Source organism: Xyrauchen texanus, chromosome 1, assembly GCF_025860055.1.
Source record: "Xyrauchen texanus isolate HMW12.3.18 chromosome 1, RBS_HiC_50CHRs, whole genome shotgun sequence".
In the NCBI taxonomy this organism is placed as follows: domain Eukaryota; kingdom Metazoa; phylum Chordata; class Actinopteri; order Cypriniformes; family Catostomidae; genus Xyrauchen; species Xyrauchen texanus.
Window position 1 is genome coordinate 65,300,921 of NC_068276.1, and position 8,045 is coordinate 65,308,965.

At 41.8% G+C, this 8,045-nt stretch overlaps 1 pseudogene; it reads right to left on the bottom strand.

Moving 5' to 3' along the window:
• Nucleotides 1-3,134: 3,134 nt before the first annotated feature.
• Nucleotides 3,135-3,424, bottom strand: LOC127643568 (uncharacterized; annotated as a pseudogene).
• Between the last annotated feature and the right edge of the window lie 4,621 nt (nucleotides 3,425-8,045).

Sequence of the window (8,045 nt, forward strand, 5' to 3'; positions counted from 1 at the left end):
CCCCAGACTCTGTATTTTAGGAGATATGGTGGTTGTTAATTTGGAGAATAAGCCCATACAAACTGGTTCCTAACTAGTATTATGATTGCCAGACAGACAATTTTTAGGGGTTGGAAGTCAGCTGGAGCACCCCCATTTCAGGAGTGGTGTTCAGAGATAGCCAGGGTGTGTCACGAACCCCGCTCCTCTGCTTCTCCCCGCTTCGTCGGGCACACACGCACACTCACTCCGTGAGCGTACACGCTCGCTCCCCGCCCTCGAGCTTTCTCGCTCGTTCCGCCCCCTCGAGCTTACACGCTCGTTCTGCTCCCTCGAGCTTACACGCTCGTTCTGATTCCCCGAGCTCACATGCTCGTAGGCAATCTCCCCCCTCGGGCTCACATGCCCGCTCCCAATCGCCAGAGGATTGAATACACCTGCACTCGTCTCAATCACCACATCATTGTTTACACCTGCACTCGCCCCTATATATATCACAAACCTTTCGTCTCACTCCTGTTGGTTATTGTTTAGTTTTCCCCTTCGCTTTGCCAGCACTAGTAATCCCCTAGTTCCCCTGTCTTTTGCTCTCGCTAGTCCCGTCTAGTTGTGTACTGTTTCCCGGCTTCGACCTCCCGCTCTCGTTGACCACTCTCTCCCGGATTTGCCCCTTTGTTCTATTCTGATTCCCCGGCTTCGACCTCACGCTCCCCTTTGACGACTCTTCACTGGATTTGCCCTGTTTTGTACTGTTGACTGCTTTATTTAATAAAGCAGTTTACTCTAACATTGTGACTGTCTCGTCTTGTGTGTGTGTGTGTGTGTGTGTGTGTGTGTGTGCGGGTTACAGGGTGGCAGCTTTTGTGAAAGGGGTATCCAGATGACTGGGGAATTTAGACCTGTTTGTGGAGAAATTGGGCAAATAATGTATTTTTTGGAGGGCTCTCAAGGAGGGACAGTGGAGAGAGATGTGTAGTGGATGTGTGTGATTATCATATTTTTTGTTTTTTGTGTCTATAATTATGTGACCAAATATGATTAAATATTGATTCTGTTTATTAATGTTTTGTTGTTCTTGTTTAATAGATGAATCAATAAAAACATGTTAATCACAAAAAACAAACAAACGTCCAGGGATGTAACAAAGAGCAACCCAATAATCAAGTAGTGAAACATCAGATCAGCTGAAAAAATAAAACGCTATAATTTGCAATGGGTGCAATTATATTCTATTGGCAGCTCCTCTGCAGTCGGGACATCAGGGATGCAAGTTAAGTGTTCCCACCATGAACACAACTTGCACTGCACCTATAAAGAGTCAAGTGAATTAAATCAACAATACATCAGATCAAGTCTATACTGTGAACATGGTGAATCTATGTGTCATTTATCATGGTAAAGCTGTCAGAGATATCATTGCATGGGTTTATTTTGTTACAGGCTATGCAGAGGGCATTAAGATTACCTTGTGGGTTAAAGAGAGGGGTATTTACCAAAAATACTTTATCACTACGATCCACTTTATCAATACATTGTGCTTGGTTATGGAACCTTGATAATAAAGAAACATTAGCAGTGCCAAGTATATGCTGATGAAGAATACAAAAAGGACTTCTACAGACCATCATATCAGTCTCCAGAAATGACTCTAAAAGGCGATTGTGAATTATATGGCAAATAAAATTGATATGCTCAATTAATGTACGTGCTATACAATTTCTGGACATTTCCACAGATTTTGGATCCGTCTGGACATTGAGAGCTATTCCTTTAGGTAATCCTCAGCAAACTAACAAAAAACATTTAAGCAAGAACATTATTATACGTAATGTAAACCAAATCTTTGCTGATTTTTAAATACTTTGTTTCCCTACTTTTAAAACTAAGACTCCACAGCTGCTCCATCCATCTGTTGCTCATGTTGTAAACTATGTGTAGTCCAAGTCGCAAGCGTCAGATTGTGACTTTGCATGTTTAAAAATGTAATCATTTTTTTTGCCTGAATAACAGTTTAGGTTTCACTGAAAAATATGAAAGTGGTCTTGGACTTATACTATCACCTATTATTACATGGCTGTCTGGAATCATCAATTCTGATTGGTCCATGGCAATCTAGCGGTCTGATATCTCCTTGTAACAGCCTGAGAAAGACATATCAGACCGGTCACCCGGGTACTGCATGCCTTGAGAATCTGAGACATTTATCTTTTGTCCTGTTGTCTTTTTATTTCCTCTCTCTTTCCATTTCTGAGGTAGACTTCCTTCTTTCTTAAAAGGTTGTCCTCCCTCCCATTCCACTATTTTGGACTTATCTTCCGGTGTCACCTGGTCAACTTCCAACTCTACGGCTTTCCCTTTCACTGAATGTGACTGAGACCTTTCCAATTCACTGAACTTCTCATCCAGTCTCACCTGGTCAACATGTAACTCAAGTTGGCATTTCACTGCTTGCTAACGTTCAGCTAACATTTCATTTGTGTCCCCTTTTTTGTGTCCTTCCTTGTATTTTTTACAAGGTTTAAACTGTATGTAGTTTTCAAAATAAATCCTTCCTGATTTTTTGTACAACCGTCTTCCCACTTACAGTAGAAATGGAGTAGGGCCCAGAAAAGTCTGGCTGGAGTCTACCCCCCTTCCATCATTTTTGTGTGTTTTATATAGGCCTCCTGTTGCTTTTTCTGGGATTTCACTATATTTTCACTTGCCCCTTTCTTTAACAAGTTATATTTGTTCTGCTCTGGTTTCAACAAATTATTCAGAAGTGTGGGGGAGAACAATGTGTTTGTCACGATTGCTAAAACAAAGTTTCTCTTGCACAACAAGATTAATTAAATTAAAGCTGCAGTTTTTATTCCCTCTATGCTAATTTATAAAGGAGTCGACGCGTCCTCTGATTGTGTGTCTTCATGGATCAAACCCACTAAATTATTTAATTGGTCATCTCTTAGATTGACGGGAGGAAAGAGCCAAACAAAAGCTTTGAAATGAAAGCCCCGCCCATCGACTCGTATTTGAAACGGACACTAAGATTCACTTTCCTTTCTTCTCTTCTCCCGCTCATTTACTTAAATGAAACTACCGTTTAAAAATCGACTCTTTAGTGTGAGAAGATGTGACTCTTAAAAGCGCGTTTAGTGTCTCCAGAATACAGTTGTTTATCCTCTGAATCCGTTCAGAGTTCGTCTCTGTCGTTTCAGCGCGTACACAACGTCCATGACAGTGACGTCTTTCTCTTGACGTGTCAGTGTAGGTGACGTCATCACGCATAACGTTCTCCAGAAACACCTTCAACACACCGCGAGTCTCCTCGTAGATCAGACTGGAGATCCGCTTGACACCGACACGGCGAGCGAGATGACGAATAGCGGGTTTGGTGATTCTCCTGAATATTATCAAGCAAAACTTTACGATGGCGCTTAACATCTCCTTTTCCTCTTCCAGACATGATGACGAAAGTTTTATGTTCACTCGATATGAAACACACATGCTATAAATCTAATATATTTATTTATTTTTTTTACTTTTTTTTATTACTTTGTTTTAGAAAAATGACTTGTTTATAGTTAAAAGTCCCTGTTATGCACCAAATCTGAATTTTTCCTGGTTATTATGGGATTTTGGTTGCACAGTAAACGTGCTATATGCAATAAATATAAAACACACATGCTATAAATCTAATATATTTATTTTATATTAGTTTTGTTTTAGTGGTTTAATAAAAGAGATGAGCTCATAGTTGTGGTTTGACTTCTGCTCTGTTTCTCATCTGCAGTTTCAGTGTGGGAGGGCCGTAGCAAAGTATTCAGGCCCCCTTATATTGCTCTGGGCCCCTTTCCTGTTAAAAAATACCATTTAGAATTTGATGAGGCCCCCCTGGACCTGTAGGCCCCTAGAATCATTACCACCTTTCACCCCACTAGCTACGGCCCTGATGGGAGGAACAAAATATATTAATACATTTCTGCATCTCTTGATTAACATCAATTTATTTTTACTTCCTTGTGTAACCAGCGTGTGAGGAACAACACACAATATTTATTAATATTAATTGATTTCTGCATCTTTGGTTTCATGAAGCACCAAATTCCAGCAGAAGATCAAAAGATTCACAGCAGCAGATTCAGTTCATTTACCAACATATAAATCATTCTGTGTTCAGAAAGGCCCGAATGTTGATCCACTTCTCACTGTTATGCTTCAGACCTCCATTATTGGTCTGTAGACTCTTGGCATCGCCACTTTTATTTCAGTCTCCGAAGTGTGAAATGACGTTTGAACACAGGAAGGGTTTGGTTTAGACAGACAGCACAGTTGAAACCGTTCATTAAAGTGACAGTATGGAGTCCAGTGTGCTGCCTCTTATACTCTGTGAGTATTTTATTATATTCTATATTATCTTCTGTTATTTCTGTGTTTGTGTGTGTGGTGTGTGTGTCTGTGTATGTGTGATGTGTGTGTGTTGTGTGCATGTGTCTTTGAGTTGTGTGTGTGTGAGTGTGTGTGAGTTTTTGTGTGTGTGATGTGTGTGTTATGTGTGTGTGTGTGAGAGAGTTTTTGTGTGTGTGATGTGTGTTGTGTGTGTTGTATGTGTGTGTCTGTGAGTTGTGTGTATGTGTGTCTGTGAGATTTGTGTGTTGTGTGTGTGTGATGTTTGTGTTGTGTGTGTGCCGTGTTGGTGTGTCTGTGAGTTGTGTGTGTATTTGTGTTGTGTGTGTCTGTGAGTTGTGTGTGTTTTGTGTGTGTTGTGTGTGGTTGTGTGTGTGTGTGTCTGTGAGTCTGTGTGTGTTGTGTGTGTGTGTCTGTGTGTTGTGTGTGTGTGTAAGTGTTGTGTGTGTGTGTTATAAAATACATTCTTCAGAAGATACAACACATGATGGTGATGTGGGTGCACATCATAATAGATGGCAAGTCCCTTGGTAAGCACAAATTGATTATCATGTTCCTTAGAGGCACCCGGAGGCTGAACCCTCCCCACCAAAGCCTGTTTCCCTCCTGGGATCTCTCAGTGGTCCTCTTAGGCCTTCATAGACCCCCCCCTTTGATCCGCTTGACTCAGCTGAACTAAAGACCCTATCCTTGAAGACGGACCTCCTGATCACCCTCGCTTCCATTAAGAGGGTTGGAGACCTGCAAGTGTTCTCTGTTAGTTGCCTGGATTTCGGTCCGGCAGATGCTCATGTCATCCTAAGACCGCGACCGGGCTAGGTTCCTACGACCCCGTTTTGGGACCAGGTCGTGAACCTGCAAGTGCTGACTCGGGAGGAGGCAGACCCATCCTCTTCGTTGCTTTGCATGGTTGTAGATGCTCTGAGCAGCTCTTTGTATGCTTTAGCGGACTGCAGAAAGGGAACACCGTCTACAAACAGAGGTTAGACCACTGGGTCGTTGATGCTATTGCACTAGCCTGTCACACCCAGGCCGCGCCCGCCCCCTTGCAGGTTCGAGCACACTCTACAAGGAGTGTGGCATCCTCGTAGGCACTGGCCCATGGCACCTCCCAAGCAGACATCTGCAGAGCAGTGGGCTGGGCAACACCCAACACCTTTGTTAGATTCTACAACCTCAGGGTTGAGTCGGTCTCGTCCCATGTTTTGTCAGGTCTGAGCCCGTAGAACTCGGTAACACGGAACAACCGACCGGGAGTTCCGCTTGCACTTGTGACGGCGAGTCAGGACTGCTGAGAGGATTATTGGTGCCCCCTGCCCACCCTCCAAATCATGTATGTCTCCAGAGTGAGGAAACATTCAGGTAGAATCACTCTGTACCCCACACACCCTGCCCACTCCCACTTTGAAATGTTGCCTTCTGGTCGGCGCTACACAACACTCACAGCCAGGGCTGGACTGGCATCGGGAAAACCGTGACTTTTCCCAAAGGGCCGACCGCGAAACGGGCTGAATGAGCCACGATGAGCTAATGGGCCAGTGTCTATGTAAAATCCTGGGCTGATTTCTCTTCCCAGTCTGTCCCTGGTGCCAGGACATCCAGCCATAAGAACAGTTTATTTTAATAAAAGAGATGAGGTCATAATTGTGGTTTGACATCTGCTCTGTTTCTCATCTGCAGTTTCAGTGTGGGAGGAACAAAAGTTGTTAATACATTTCTGCATCATTGGTTTATTAGTCAGTAGTGAATGCTACCACAAGCAGATTCACATCAATTTATTTGTACATCCCTCTTCTTAGAAATATGTGGTTTATACCAGTGTGTGAGGAACAACAGATATTTATAAATTTCTGCCTCTTTGGTTTCATGAAGCTCCAAATTACAGCAGAAGATCAAAAGATTCACAGCAGCAGATTCAGTACATTTACCAACATAGAAATCATTCTGTGTTCAGAAAGGCCTGAATGTTGCTCCACTTCTCACTGTTACGCTTCAGACCTCCTTTAGAGGAGAAATTAACATGTTTTAAATCTTATTGTGAATCACAGACAGTCTGAATTGAATTCACTGCAGAGTCACTTGTGTCTGATTCAGTCGACATGATTTGCATGTGTGTGTTTAGATGTTCATGTTCAAGTCTTTGCACAAATTAAAGAGGAACATCTTCAACAGCTTGAATGCACTAAAAGTTACATATCTTACTTTATGTTGTGCATGCATTGGTCTGTAGACTCTTGGCATCGCCTCTTTTATTTCTGTCTCTGAAGTGTGAAATGACGTTTGAACACAGGAAGTGTTTGGTTTAGACTCAAAGCACTGTACAAACAGTTAATTAAAGTGACAGTATGGAGTCCAGTGTGCTGCCTCTTATACTCTGTGAGTATTTTATTATATTCTATATTATCTTCTGTTATTTGTGTGTGTGTGAAACACATGATGGTGATGTGGGTGCACAGGTCTATACTGTAGATTTACTGTCTCAGTGTTCATGTATTCTTTATTCTGTTCATATATAAATAATGTTTTGTGTTATGGTGATGATGAGAGTGAAGACTGCAGTTATTACTGTGTGTTACAGATCAAATGCATCTGTCTGTGTTCATGTGAAAGATGATGGACTTGTGTACATGTTGTAACTTTGATGTGTTTCATCTCTTCATATTTTATATACTTCTATCTTATTTTATAGTAATAATCTTTGGATTGTCTGTTGAATCAGACATATTTCTGTTTCCGTGAGTTGGTGTTGTATGTGCTGTATCTTTAAATAGACTCTCTCCATCTTGAGCTCTCAGATCGCTCTCAACTTCTCTATTAATCTACGGTCTGTCTGCTGTTCTTATTGACCATGTTTGAGTAATGTGCAGTTGGCCCTATTGTTGTAATATTGTCTTCATTATCTGGCTGAGAGTCTATAAGCATAAACTTTGTTGTGAAATTTGACTTAAATAAGTCATATAATTATTAAGGTAATATTTAGACTACTTCAAAATATTTTCCTGTGTGCCAACAAAGGGGACAGGAAGAACAAGGGCGGCCCGTAGCATTGGTGATGTAGGCGTTTGACAGGCGGGGCCACACGAGTGGATTTAAATAAAAAAATTCAGAAGTGCGCCCTCTCATGATGACTGTGTGTCCTTCTATCCCTGTGTTGAACAAAATGAGCCACTAACATCCGTAAATTACTGATAAATGTTTGCATACAGGGGCGTAGACCACTCACATTTAATGTACTCTGTTCTAAACTTTATTTAGTGTTTAACATTAAGAACAAATGCAACTGTAGTTCATGGTGAAATAATAAGTACTGATACCAAACCGGTTTCTCTGTGAATTATTGAATTATTTCATTATACTTGAACTTGCCAAAAAATTGTCATTCCCCTTCTGTCGCTCTCTCCATGTTGTGTCGGAGAAGCGACACTAGGGGTCTCTCTTGAGCACCGAATATACCTCTGATCTATGAAAAAAGGCAAATGAGAAGTTGGCAGCTAGTATTTGCATACCCCGCCCCGGACATACGGGTACAAAGGTGAGGCAAATACTAGAGTTCATTCAGAAATTTTCTTCGGAGCCGATGGTTGTGCATGCTGTTCGCGTGAGATCACACCAGTTCCAGTATTCCTCTGACGCTCTGCATGCTGTTGGATTGGTGCAATACAGTGGCGATATCTCCTTCT